This window comes from Pelodiscus sinensis, chromosome 1 (assembly GCF_052426305.1).
Source record: "Pelodiscus sinensis isolate ZL-2025 chromosome 1, ASM5242630v1, whole genome shotgun sequence".
NCBI lineage: Eukaryota > Metazoa > Chordata > Testudines > Trionychidae > Pelodiscus > Pelodiscus sinensis.
In genome coordinates, this window is record NC_143052.1 from 106694260 (window position 1) to 106709037 (window position 14778).

General features: G+C 39.2%; 1 long non-coding RNA gene across 1 annotated transcript; it reads left to right on the top strand.

The window, feature by feature from the left end:
• Positions 1 to 3896: 3896 nt before the first annotated feature.
• Positions 3897 to 14383, top strand: LOC102452707 (uncharacterized). The gene is made up of 3 exons (XR_012900832.2): positions 3897 to 3948; positions 9472 to 9765; positions 13779 to 14383. It is a non-coding gene; the product is annotated as an uncharacterized LOC102452707 (long non-coding RNA).
• The last annotated feature ends 395 nt before the right edge of the window (positions 14384 to 14778 follow it).

The window sequence follows — 14778 nt, forward strand, 5'->3', positions numbered from 1 at the left end:
TCCCAAGACTGTATTAGCCTTTTTCACGGCCATGTCACAATGGCGGCTCATAGTCATCCTATAATCAATCAGGACTCCGAGGTCCTTCTCCTCCTCTGTTACTTCCAACTGATGTGTCCCCAGCTTATAACTAAAATTCTTGTTATTAATTCCTAAATGCATAACCTTACACTTCTCACTATTAAATTTCATTCTATTGCTATCACTCCAATTTACAAGATCATCCAGATCTTCCTGTATGATATCCTGATCCTTTTCTGAATTGGCAATAGCTCCCAACTTTGTGTCATCCGCAGATTTTATCAGGACACTTCCACTTTTGGTGCCAAGGTCAGCGATAAAAAGATTAAATAAAATTGGCCCCAAAACTGATCGCTGAGGAACTCCGCTAGTAATTTTCCTCCAACCTGACAGTTCACCTTTCAAGATGACCCGCTGTAGTCTCTCCTTTAACCAGTTGCTTATCCACCTCTCGACTTTCATATTAATCCCTATCTTTTCCAATTTAACCAATAATTCCCCATGTGGTACTGTATCCAATGCCTTACTAAAGTCGAGGTATAAAGTCGATCCACTGCATTTCCTTTATCTAAAAAATCTGTCACTTTCTCAAAAAAGGAGATCAGGTTGGTTTGTCACGATCTACCTTTTGTAAAACCATGTTGTAATTTGTCCCAATTGCCATTAGCCTCAATGTCTCTAACTACTTTCTCCTTCAAAATTTTTTCCAAGACCTTACATACTACAGATGTCAAGCTAACAGGCCTATAGTTACCCGGGTCGCTTTTTTTCCCTTTCTTAAAAATAGGAACTATATTAGTTATTCTCTAGTCAAATGGTACAACCCCTGAGTTTAGAGATTTATTAAAAAAAATTGCTAATGGACTTGCAAGTTCATGTGCCAGTTCCTTTAATATTCTTGGATGAAGATTATCTGGCCCCCCCCGATTTACTCCCATTAAGCTGTTCAAGTTTGGCTTTTACCTCGGATATGGTAATATCTGTTTCCATATCCTTAGTCCCATTTGTTATGTTACCATTATCCCTAAGCTCTTCATTAGCCTCATTAAAGACTGAAGCAAAGTATTTGTTTAGATATTGGGCCATTCCTAGATTATCCTTAACCTCTACTCCATCCTTAGTAATTCGCGGTCCTACTTCTTCTTTTTTTGTTTTTTTCCTATTTATATGGCTATAAAACCTTTTACTATTGGTTTTAATTCCCTTTGCAAGGTCCAATTCTATCTGACTTTTAGCCTTTCTCACTTTGTCCCTACATGCTCTAACCTCAATAGGGTAGCTTTCTTTACGGATCCCTCCCATTTTCCATTCCTTATATGCTTTCTGCTTTTTCTTAATCACCTCTCTAAGATACTTGCTCATCCAGCTTGGTCTAACACACCTGCCTATAAATTTTTTCCCTTTTCTTGGGATACAGGCTTCTGACAGCTTCTGCAACTTTAACTTAAAATAATCCCTGCCATAGTATATGGCAGATGTTTGAATCTTTAATACAGGCACACAAACTGGGAACAGCTTCCAAAATGATTGCATGCCAAGAAGAGGGAACAAATTTGCAATAGTTTGACTGGCTCTAGTAGCTAATCAGTGGACTGTGGATCAATTAGTTCAAAGGATTACATAATCACCTCACTCATTAACAGAACAAAAGATTCCAGCGGAATTGAGGGGGTATACATTATTTGCTGGGATGCATGCCATTACAATTGTGCTGGTAAAGCAATCCAAAACATAACAGAAAATAAAACTCTTCTTCCATTAAGTATGATCCTGAACCTTCATCATCCTGGAAAGACTTTTACCTGATCTCAAAGTGAACTGAAGAGGGGGAGGGTACAAGTCTCTCCCTCTGTTTGCACTTCCTATACAGGAGATAGGCACAGTAGCAGACACCATAGTGCTGCTTGAAGAGGAAATAACATCAGAGAGGACAAGCAGGAAGTGGGACCACATGCTTCTATATTCTGTACTGGCTGGCAGAGGCAGTTGAGTGGAAGGAATCACAAAATGCTGGTGGGTTGGCAGCATCCCTCCTGCATGCTAGAGGAGGTGTATACCCCTCCACAATCAGCCTTCTCTGCTGATTCAATTAACAGAGCTATGACCTTGTGTCCTTTCTGTCCCCTTTAGGATGAATTGCTCCTCGGGAAAAGTCATTGTGTTGCTAGCAGTACTTTGTGTATCTATATAGCATGCCCAATTTGGAGCTGTAGGCTGAAGGCACAATATGGCAAAATAATGGAAGATACAGATCATTATAGGTTATAATCAAGGGAATTGGCTATAATCAAGTTCAGACAGATCTGTCATCGTCAATGAAATGTTGGTACAATGATTCTGGAGATATAAGAATTTGGTTTGCTTTCATTTGGAAATAAAAAATAAATTTAAAAAAACCCTATGCTTCTCCTACTGTGCTAGCAGCAGAATATACCAATTAGCATTTATGTTCTATTGCAAATTATAATTGTGGAATAACCTATAATGCATATGTTTCTGCAACCTTACATATGCTTTTAAATATCCTAATGTCTGTGGGGCTAGAATGCTACTATAAGTTCACCCAATAAAACAAGAAGTTCTCTTGAATATAATGTGATAACCAGAGAAAATATTTTGAAGAAATATTTTGTATAAACAATGCTGCTGGAAAAAAAATCATGTGCTTATTATATTTTAAATGTTTTACAACCTTATTTTCTTAGTTAAAAATACCACAAAATTACTATAGCAACTTATGCTACAGAATGACTTCATGCAGAAACATATGGAAGCAAATATACTATTTGTTTGTATAGGTGGTTTTTTCCCAAAAAATAGAAGTTATGAGTAGCAAATGTTCTCACCACTTTACTTTAAAAAAGGAAAAAGAGAATGACAAAGTGGTTTGAACAAACTTTTTTTCCCAGTGAACCTTGAGTCTAGCCTACCTGATTAAAAATAATAAATTGGTGAGTTTTTTAGTTAAAAAATAGATGCCAAATTAGTCAATGGGGTTATGGCTGCAAAGAATTTGGCCTCCTATCTGAAGAAGTCAGAGCAAACTGTTAGACAGAGTCACGCAATAGCTAGCCACAACAGAGCATTTTACATATTGAGTAGTTAACTGTTCAAGCTTGTGATTGCATTTTTTTTGTTGTTTCTCTTTTGATGTCTTTGAAGCTTCCACTATATATATGATCAAAAACATACTGTTCCCTTCTGCAAAGGGAACATGCTTGTGTTTGATGATGCAGGTTTTGAGATGAACTTGATATGCTAGATGAGATCAAGGGTTCATCTTTGGAAAATACAGGCACTGAGGGTATTGACAAAACTGAGAAATTACAGGGAAAGCAGGTAAAAATAACAGACAGTAAGGACAAAAAATAAAACTCAAAGTTTAGAAATAGAATCTTAAAAAAACAGTTTGACTCTAAAAAATGGCTATAAGAAAATGGCACCTTCTTACTCAACATAGCTGCTTCTCAGGCATAATTGCTGACTTCAATAATGCAAAGATTTAACTTATGTTACTACAATCCTGCAAAACCAACAGCTCTGTTGAAGTGAGTAAGATTCTGTTCCTTAGTGTGCTTCATCAAGACGTGTACTAAATTACTATTGGTGACTTTGGCGGCGTATGCACAGTCCATCACATGGGTGAGGATATTCAGGGGTGTGGACGCCACCTGATCGGTCGCAGGGCAGTCAGCTGTCTCTATAGTCTAAAAATATCCCCTTGCTGTCTGTGATATTAACATATATTAAATATAATACCCCTGAATATGCACATTAACTATTGACTCAAGGTGAAAAATACCATCTATTAGACTAACAGCATTACTGTCTATAACACCCAGTATTTCTCTTTAAGCCGTTTTGTTTCATTACAGGACCAGACAAGTTCCTGTTTAGCTTGTGAGATTAGACACACGCACAGCTCAGGTAATACATTGTGGAAATAGACTGTATTAGATTGTCTGAATAGTTTGGTGCATCACAAATTAAAGAGACGCTGCCAAGTATATCTTTGCTGTCATTTTCTTCATGTTTGTCACTGATTATTATGCCCTCTCAGAAGTGTGAAAATAGAAGGAAAAACTATTCTATTATATTCTGTCCAACAGAACAAATAATCAGTTATGCTGGTATATTTATATGAACTGGGGTTGTAGGATAGCTTGTACTCTTTCTGACCTAAGATTTAATTGGTCAAGAGGTTTCGACTTATATAATTCATATTGGTTACAAAAAATTAGATTCAAAGTCCCATTTAGGTTTAATCTAGTCTAGCCTCACAATAATAGTCACTGAGGAAACTGTTTAACAAAATGCTACACATTTCAAATTACTTTGAAGATGGAAGATAAATTGTTTCTTTTCTTTTCTTTTCTTTTCTTTTCTTTTCTTTTCTTTTCTTTTCTTTTCTTTTCTTTTCTTTTCTGAGAATTTCCATATCTGTGAATGTTAGATTGACAATACTAGCATAAGAGTAGTGACGATCGATGCCATGTAAATGCAGGGTATGGCAGAATTCCTAGTATGTAGTCTTGGATTGTGGAACCACTATGCTGTATCTTGCAATAATTTTCTAGTGACATGCAGCAAGCCCCTCCAGGCACTATTACCACTCATTACAACCCAATGTGGAGCCCTTCACCCAGCTAGATTGCATGCATGTGCCCAGAGTCATTCATTAATCACACAGAAAAAGGCACCAGCCAAATCCCCCAGCCTTGCACCTCAGGAATAGAGTGTCTTGCACTACACAAGGCGAGCAGTGCAAATTTATTCATTGGTTCACCACTTCCTCAATGGAAAGTGGATTTACACCAGCCTATGTAAAACCTGAGCAGATATACCAGACTCTTCAGGCAAATTCATTGGTAAAGCTAAACAGTAAAACAAGTTTATTGACTACCAAAGATAGGCAAAAAGTCAGTTAGTTATCAAAAGAAAAGAAAATGTAAGCACACAGTGTAAACATGCAACCCTATTGAACTGGGCAACATCTAAATTAAGGAATCTCCTCTCACCCCACAGGATATTTTAATCCTTAATATACAGGTTTGTTCCTTAAACCTGGTCCAGTCTTTGCTGTTGAGGTCTTCAGACTTTTTGATGTTCTTATTAGAATCATAGAATACTAGGACTGGAAGGGACCTCAAGAGGTCATTGAGTCCAGTCCCCTGCCCTCATGACAGGACCTAATACTGTCTAGACCATCCCTGATAGACATTTATCTAACCTACTCTTAAATATCTCCACAGATGGAGATTTCACAACCTCCCTGGGCAATTTATTCCAGTGTTTGACTATCCTGACAGTTAGGAACTTTTTCCTAATGTCCAACCTAAACCTCCCTTGCTGCAGTTTAAGCCCATTGCTTCTTGTTCTATCCTCAGAGGCCAAGATGAACAAGTTTTCTCCCTCCTCTTTATGACACCCTTTTACATACCTGAAAACTGCTATCATGTCCCCCCTCAATCTTCTCTTTTCTAAACTAAACAAACCCAATTCTTTCAGCCTTTCTTCACAAGTCATGTTCTCCAGACCTTTAATCATTCTTGTTGCTCTTCTCTGGACCTTCTCCAATTTCTCCACCTCTTTCTTGAAAAGCGGTGCCCAGAACTGGACACAATACTCCAACTGAGGCCTAACCAGAGCAGAGTAGAGCAGAAGAATGACTTATCATGTATTGCTCACAACACACCGAATCATGTTTGCTTTCTTTGAAACAGCATCACACTGCTGACTCATATTCAGCTTGTGGTCGACTATGACCCCTAGATCCCTTTCTGCCGTACTCCTTCCTAGACAGTCGCTTCCCATTCTGTATGTGTGAAACTGATTGTTCCTTCCTAAGTGGAGCACTTTGCATTTATCTTTATTAAACTTCATCCTATTTACCTCACACAATTTCTCCAATTTGTCCAGATCATTTTGAATTATGATCCTATCCTCCAGAGCAGTCGCAACCCCTCCCAGCTTGGTATCATCTGCAAACTTAATAAGCGTACTTTCTATGCCAATATCTAAATCGTTGATGAAGATATTGAACAGAGCCAGTCCCAAAACAGAACCCTATTCAACCCCCCTTGTTATACCTTTCCAGCAGGATAGTGAACCATTAATAACTACTCTCTGAGTACGGTTATTCAGCCAGTTATGCACCCATCATATGCTGTTGTTTGCAGCATAGGTGGGGGCAGGAGAACATGCCAAGTATGGGGCCAATATGCTCTGTTTCATACTCTTAGTCCATGTGCTTGGAGAACACAAGTCCAGGCATATCTGGTGGGTAGTGCTGAGTCCCCAAGCAATGTAGACCAATTCCCCTGGTGTGGCCTTGTGCAAATGAGTCACTGAATTGTAGCCCCCTTGCTGAACAATGGTGCTTATTGTTGTTTGATATCTGCCCAGGCACTGGTTATTTTCCTTGCTTTTGTTTCTGGGGAGCCAATATATGGCTGATTCCTCAGCTTACAAACTTATAGCATGTTTTACCAACAACCATAAAATACAATCTCATAAGTTCATATGCACTAAAGATACACATATTTAGATAGAACAGTGGGTTTCAGCAGATCGTAAACTCTCCCCACTACTTCATGGGGCATACTTTATATGCAATATTAAAATAATATACAGATGAGGAACATGGGGGTTACAGGGCACTCCCCCAAGATCTAGAATGTCACACCTCCTCCCTTAGTCAGGGACTAATTCTCTTGCAGGAAACTATCTTAAACACAGTTTGTACTATAGTTCTTTTGGCATCCAACCATGAAAGCCCTGTGCCTCAGTTCCCCCTTCACACAGAAAACCAGGTTTGTTATGGTTTCTCTGCTGTGGTGAACTTTAAATCTGTTTACAAGTAATAACTGAGAAGTAGTATTACCATAAAGTTTAACATCAATATTAAAAAGTACAAGGTGTTTTGAGAGTTACATAATTGATATTGGTTACAAAAATTAGACTCAAATAATCCCCATTAGGTTTAATTTATTTCAGTCTAACAATAACAGTTATTGGTGAACCTGCTTAGTAAAATGGTTCAAATTTCAAATTACATTAGCCATGGAAGATAAACTGATTTTTTTTCAGAGAATTTGAGTATTTACAAATGTTAGATATTTACTAGTATAGGATAAATGACAATTATTGTCATGTAAATGCAGAGTTGGACTAGATATGTGACCAGTTTGTGGTCTATGACTGAAAGAAGAACTTAATTAGTAGCTGCTATTGGTCTGCCATGCTATCACTTCACACAATAAGTCTGCACTGCCCACCCATAGATAAAAACATATAGCACCTTTCAAGTCAAAGGATATCAGAATAGTTTACTTACAAAAATTCACCCCCTGCTGTAGAATAACTCCATGTGAGGTGGAACACCCCTGCTGTTGAAGATTGCATAGCAATGCTATACAACTGTACGGGTGAGGAAGTACAAGACAGCACTCTCTCCAGTTGACACCCCACACATCAATAAGCTGAACTGACAAACCTTTCTGAACTCTTATGCTCCTTCCCTTCCTGCTGACCCCAGGCAAAAGCTGGCCAACAGAGTAAAGATAACACTGAAAAGGAAACACTTGATTTCATGTATTCTAAGCTGTAGAACTTGGATGGTAATAAAAATAGATAAATTGTAATGGGTGTTGAGTAGTGGACAGGGAGTCAGAAATAATGCCTCTGCCACTGGTTTAACTAGGGCACCCTTTTGGGAAGGTGGTGTGGTATGGGGGGGAAGCTACAGATGCGCACACCAGGATGCTGCTTGCTTTTCTTCCCCTTCCCCTGATGATCAGGGAGCAAGGGAGAAGTACACATTCCTCTCACTTCCAGCTGGTGAGGGGAAGGGGCAGAGGAGTCAGTGGCGAAAGCAGTGCACTTTCCTCTCGTTCCCTGATCATGAGGGGAAGGGGATGAAGAGCAACCACTACCCTGTTACAAATGGGCTGTTGTTCCCCCTGCCCTCCCAAAATGGTGCCCTTGGAAAGTCCTTTATCTTTATGTTTCAGGTCTGAGCTGTGTAAAATGGGAATGCTGTCACTCACTGTGGTGCTGGTAGGTTCAATTAATATTTGTAGGGCTCGTTGAGATCTTTCACATGAAAGAGCAGCCTATTTTCAGAATATATTGGACAACTCAAACTTTTGGAAAAGCTTTCTTGTCTCTGTCTCTCTCCAGAGAAAGAGAGAGAGAAAAAAATCAAATAAGCAAATCTAAGAGATACAAACAGAAAAGTCTATTATACAAACTGCAGCTAATTGTGCAATCCTTAATGACTGTATGTAGCACTCAGGCCTGGATCCACAAAGGGATTTAGTTGCCTGAATTCTAGTTTTAGGTGCCACGGTGATCCACAAAAGCCTCCTGGCTGCCTGCTAACCCAGCTGATAGGCAGAAAGGATTTGAACAGGGGGCTCCCATCTTTTGGGAGAATTTTCTATCCACTAGGACAGGGGTAGCCAACCCGTGGCTCACGAGCCGCATGCAGCTCTTCAAAGAAAAATTGCGGCTCCCACACCCGCAGCTCTGAGAGGGGCAAAATGTTTCTGTCTGCACGGGACGCTGGTGCAGACATCAAAATGGCCGCCTTCAAAAGGAAATGGCTGCTCTGCTCTTAAAAGGGCTGCAGCTCAATCAAACGCAGCAGCCGGGGCTTTTTTTTTTTCTCAACAACTTTTCCTCCCTCGGCTTTTTGTGCTGTATCCACCACTATTTTGGCTCTTCATCTGTAATGGGTTGGCCACCCCTGCACTAGGATATCCTTAAACCTTTTCTGTTCCAGCTATTCCATTCTAGATAAATCATCATAGGAATAGGAGAACTGGACTGTTCATCTTCTAGCTAATCGCTGAGCTATCCAGTCACTCTCTGTCCAGTTATACAAACTAAAACAGCCCCACATGATTGACATCCCCACATGAGACCACCCCATTGCCCAGAGATTAAGATACTCTCCAAGAAATGTGGGATGCTCCCATTCAAATCCTTTCTCCACATCTGACAGAAGGAGAATTGAACCTGGGTCTCTCACAGTCCAGGTAAGTGCCCTGGCCACTTTGTAAAAAGTCACCAGAGAGATAACACTACCATCTCCTCCATCTTCCTGAAAAAAAGGGGGGAGTTAGCACAGTAGCTATCTGACTCCAAACTATGATTGTAAGCAAAACACCTATCTCTGAGTGGGGAAGGGTGTATAACTTCTTGTCATCATCTCCCATTGATTACTTTTGTGGATCCCTTTCTTAGGCAGCTATCTCTATAAGTGTTAGAACTAAGGGTGCAGGAGGTACCATTGTACCTCCCACCCCAGCTTGAAGTGGTTTGCATTATATATGAAGTACACAGTTTGGCTCTCAGCATTCTTACTATATCAATTCCCACCTATCTCCTTCATTCATTGTATAGGAAGCAAGGCTCCTAACTCAGTCTGTGCCAATTATTTTCTAGGTGCCAAAAAGTTAGGTGTTGCAATACCAACCTTTGCAACATGGAAGTCCCTTGGAGAATGTGGTCTCAAACTGTGGTCGGTGTTGTGTAGAAGCATGTCAAACTGTCTGGAGAGGATCAGGAATGCAAGTACCAAACTCAGGACAGACTGTTGCAAACGAGGACACAACCTTATATACTATACTTAAATGTCATCAAATTAGCCTCAAGTGTGAACTCTTCAAGCACCATAACAGCCTTAACATGGAGTCACAGATGGTCCCTTTGGGTACTCCAGTGTACCTTGTCATCAAGGTAAGCTTGCCTATGTGATAAATGGTTTCTTACACTAAAAATCACACCAATATTCAGTTTCAGAAGGGTAGCCGTGTGTGTCTGTAGCTCTGAAAATAACGAGTAGTCCCGTGGCATCTTAGAATCTAACAAAAATATATGTATAGTATTGTGAGCTTCTGTGGGCACAGCCCACTTCTTCTTCTTAAGACAAGAAGTGGGTTGTGCTTACAAGAGCTCATGATACTATATATATTTTTGTTAGTCTCTAAGGTGCCACAGGACTACTCATTGTTTTTAAAGAATATCCAGGTTATTCATAGTCCCAAAGGATTGGTCACTTGCCCGGGTTCTATTGGTCCCTAGAACTTACACAAAAGACATAACTGGTCACCAGTCCTATAATAAACTAAGAAGATAGTCCTATAATAAACTAAGAAGAAATGAATATTTACAAGATTAAAGCAAGTAAACATATACACACCCAAATGAGTTACAGACTTTCAAAAGGTGACAGAAACTGCTGTAATGTGCAATCTCTATGCGTATGTCTAGATAGTGGGGCTATTTTGGGATATCAGAGGTATCCCAGAATAGCTACTCCATGTCTTTTAAATGCGCCCGTTATTTTGAAATATTTTTCGAAATAACAGGCATGCTATTCCAGCATCTCTGTAACCCTCATTCCACGAGGGTTAAGGGATGTCTCAAAATAGCACGTTATTTCAAAATTTGGTGCTGTGTAGATGTGCGAAATTTCAGAATAAACTATTTTAAACAAAAATATAGAAATACAATTAAAATAAGATACGCAATTTGTGTAGAGCAAATTGCGTATCTTATTTTGAGTTTAGGGTGCTGTGTAGATGCACCTTAAATGTCCTCTAGGGCAAAGCACTGGAGAATCTCTTGCTTATACTTAGAAATCTTACCCTTTTAAAATACAAAGAGAATAGAGACCCTGTTTCTTTTGGACATGGATTTTTATTCCTTCCTCCAGAGTTCAAGCTAATAGGACAAGTCCTCATCCATGTCTCCTTCCTGAGTGCAGAGGGCAGTCAACAAAGTCTTTGTCCTTTGTTTCCCAGTGACTCATTTGCTTTCAAAGGGCCTTTTTGTGTTCAGGACCCAACACCTTGTGCAGGAAGCCAGCCTTTGCATTAATTAATGCTTCTTTCCTGTTAGTGTTACTCAGTTATAGATGTTTACAATGCAAACATTTAATATATGTACCCTATATTAAGGTTGTATATACATGTGATTAATATATGCAACATCATATGAGCATTTCCTAAAGTTTAATACATTTTTATAAATATAATACCTAGTTTAATACTAACACACAGGTGAACCGGACTGGCTTCCAGCTATGCATTCATCCATGTTCAGATAGTCTAGAGGTTTTGGCATGAAATGTAACCTGGCCTGCCAGCATCACTTTATTATTCTTTTAAGGGACATGCTGGACCTTACAACCAATCTTGAGTAAAACCAGGTAGCCTCCAATTCTCCTCCTATTGATCCAGAGAAGGACTATTTAAACAGAAAAAGGAAGCAGAGCAGGGGAGAGTAAAGTACTAGCAATGTAGGCTCTGCGAGGAAGCAATGAACCAGGACTCCATGAGAAGGGTCTTGTGAATTTTAAAATGGTCCCTACTGGAGATTTTTTTAAGGGGATGTGTTTGCTTTGTTTTTATTTCATTTATGGTTTATTCTTAATCAGATACGTTACAGATGTCTTGGAAAACACCAGCAAGAGCTAAAATACGAAGTTTAATTATGTTTTAACTTTGAAAATATTACTGTTTAAAAGATGCATGTGTGATTTGTGAATATTTTCACTTGTAATTGTCTTGGTAAAAAACAAGGAAAGTTAAATCTTGGTTAAGCAACTGCTTCATGTGACTAACAGCATCTTTTAGCCACTCTCACTACTCTGCAGCCTTAGATGATCTCTGATTAAACCTTTTTCTATTTTAAACTGTGGACAATCATCTACATTGTAATTTTCATCAAGCATTTAGCATGATAAAGAAACATGTAACAAACCTTTGTTCCTGCTGCCTTAGCCTGTCACCATTTCTCAGCACTGTCTTTGAAGTCAGGCATTCTAAACTCCTTGACTAACTAATATGTAATTTTGAGGGGTTTTTAAAAGCAGATATGAAAGATCATTTAAAGTCTTTTTAGTAAGCAGTAAAAGAGCTAAAATGTGCTTGATTCCAAGACAGAAGCACAATCCTTGTCTAAAGAATGAAAGTTGAGTTCTCTGTGAAAGTTGTTTTTAAAGCAGTACTCTAAAGGACAGTAAAGCCCAGGGGATAAAAATAATATACTTTCTTCTGAAAAAAAAAATGCATTTCGTGTTTATATTCATGCTTACATAGTCCTGGTACCCTCTCTTCCCTGAAACATAATTAATGGAACCGAGATCTCACTGCCACAATGTCACAGAATTGTTTATTTCATATGTTTTCAACCTGAAATTTGAAATATTGTAGACAGAGCTGGTAATAGTGCCTACGGTGATTACATTACCCTTCCTATTGTAAAACCCTGTTTCCCATTGGTTATAATTAAAGCTGGTTGATTTTCAGGGAGGCAGAAGGGAATTGTATATATTTTTTCTATTTGGACCAATATACATTTGTCAATGTTGTACTCAGACAGATATTTCAGTTTTCATGCTTAGAAAAATAATATTGATGGGTGGATAGATGAATATATATACTAAATACAAAAAAGTTAAAAGAACATTATTTAGGTAGAAAACTATAGTATCCAAAAGTTTGCCAGTGCATTTCCTAAGTTTTGAATGTTTTGACTTTCCAGTTGGTTGGTTGGTCAGTCAGTCTGTCTCTCTCTCTCTCTCCAGGGTCAATATATTCTCAGATATGTCCTTTTAACTCCTCCTGTTTACCACATTGTCTTACCATTCAGACTTGAACAAAGAACAGCTGGTTGAAGTTTAAACGAGAGACTATATTATAATGACTCAGTTTTGAATTTCCTACCTTCTAATTTCACTGCAAGTCTCCTTGTCCTTTTGTTCAGAGACTAGAAGAACAGAAGTTCTTTAGCTGTCTTCACTATGTTATTCGTGGTTCTATAGACTTTCAGCATAACTCATTTATTCTCTTCTATTTGAATGTAAACAGTCCCAATCTTTTCAACTTCTCTTCCTGAGAGTTTTTCTAGGCCGTTGATCAACCTTGTCACTGTCTTCTGAAGTGGCTCTAATTTTGCAATATTTGTTTAGATAAGGGGATCAGTTCTGCATACCATATTCCATATGAGGTCACCATGGATTTAAATAAAAGCATAATATTCTCCATATTCCCCATTCCATTCCTTATACAAGCTAACATCTTATTTCCTTTTTCTTTTTTCTTTTTCTTTTTATTGCAGCTATACACTAAGCAGAGGTTTTGTCCAACTGTCTACAATGAAATCCAGGTCTACTTCTTGAATTGTTGGTTAATTAGAACCCTTTAAGGCATACTAATTTAAATATTTCTCTCCATTACCACATTGCTTTCTATTTATCAAGATATGTCTAATTTTATAAGAATCATCCACCCATAGGCTACATCTACACTGACCACAATTTCCGGAAAAGGGATGCAAATCAGGTAAGTCAGGATAGGGAAATCCGCGGGGGATTTAAATATCCCCCGCGGATTTAAATAAACATGTCCGCCACAGGTAGGAATAAGAGATCCTCCGGAAAAGGGCTTTATTCCGGAGGATCGCGCCAGTCTAGACGCTTTTTTTCCGGCTATTCCCCAAGCCGGAAAAAAAGCGGCGGACATGTTTATTTAAATCCGCGGGGGATATTTAAATCCCCCGCGGATTTCCCTATCCTGACTTACCTGATTTGCATCCCTTTTCCGGAAATTGTGGCCAGTGTAGACGTAGCCATAGTGTCAGTGTGATTAGGAGACTCACTCAGAAAAAAATATTTTCAAATTCCATTAAATCACACCAAGTGTAAGTTAAAATTGACTGCATTTCAATATGGACAATATGGACAGGTGCATCCTGGAGGTGAATGCCTGGCTGCGAAGATGGTGTCGCCAGGAGGGCTTTGGCTTCCTTGACCATGGGATGCTATTCCAAAAAGGACTGCTAAGCAGGGATGGTGTTCACCTTTTGAGGAGGGGGAAGACCCTATTTGGACACAGAATGGCTAACCTAGAGAGGAGGGCTTTAAACTAGGTTCGACGGGGACAAGAGAGCAAAGCCCACAGGTAAGTGGAGAACATGGAGACCTGGGAGATGGGTCAGAAATGGGAGGGAGCGTGGGCTACAATGGCAGAGAGAAAGGAGGGTCAGGGCAAAACTGGGAGGCAAGGTCAAATCAGGATCTTAGATGCCTATATGCAAATGCGAGGAGTATGGGAAATAAGCAGGATGAACTGGAAGTGCTAATAAATAAGTACAATTATGACATTGTTGGCATCACAGAAACTTGGTGGGATAATACACATGATTAGAATGTTTGTATAGAAAGGTACAGCTTGCTCAGGAAGGATAGACAGGGAAAAAAAGGGAGGAGGTGTTGCCTTATACATTAAAAATGAACACACTTGGAGTGAGATGGAGATGGACATAAGAGACAGAAGTGTTGAGATTCTCTGGGTTAGGCTAAAAGGGATCAAAAACAAAGGTGATGTCATGCTAGGAGTTTACTACAGGCCACCTACCCAGGTGGTAGAAGTGGATGAGGCTTTTTTTAAACAACTAACAAAATCATCCAAAGCCCAAGATTTGGTGGTGATGGGGGACTTCAACTATCCAGATATATGTTGGAAAAATACCACTGCGGGGCACAGAGAGATTTCAGAGGACTGGAAAAGGGCAAATATAGTGCCCATCTATAAAAAGGGAAATAAGAACAACCCAGGAAACTACAGACCAGTTAGTTTAACTTCTGTGCCAGGGAAGATAATGGAGCAAGTAATTAAGGAAATCATCTGTAAACACTTGGAAAGTGGCAAGGTGATAGGGAACAGCCAGCATGGATTTGTAAAG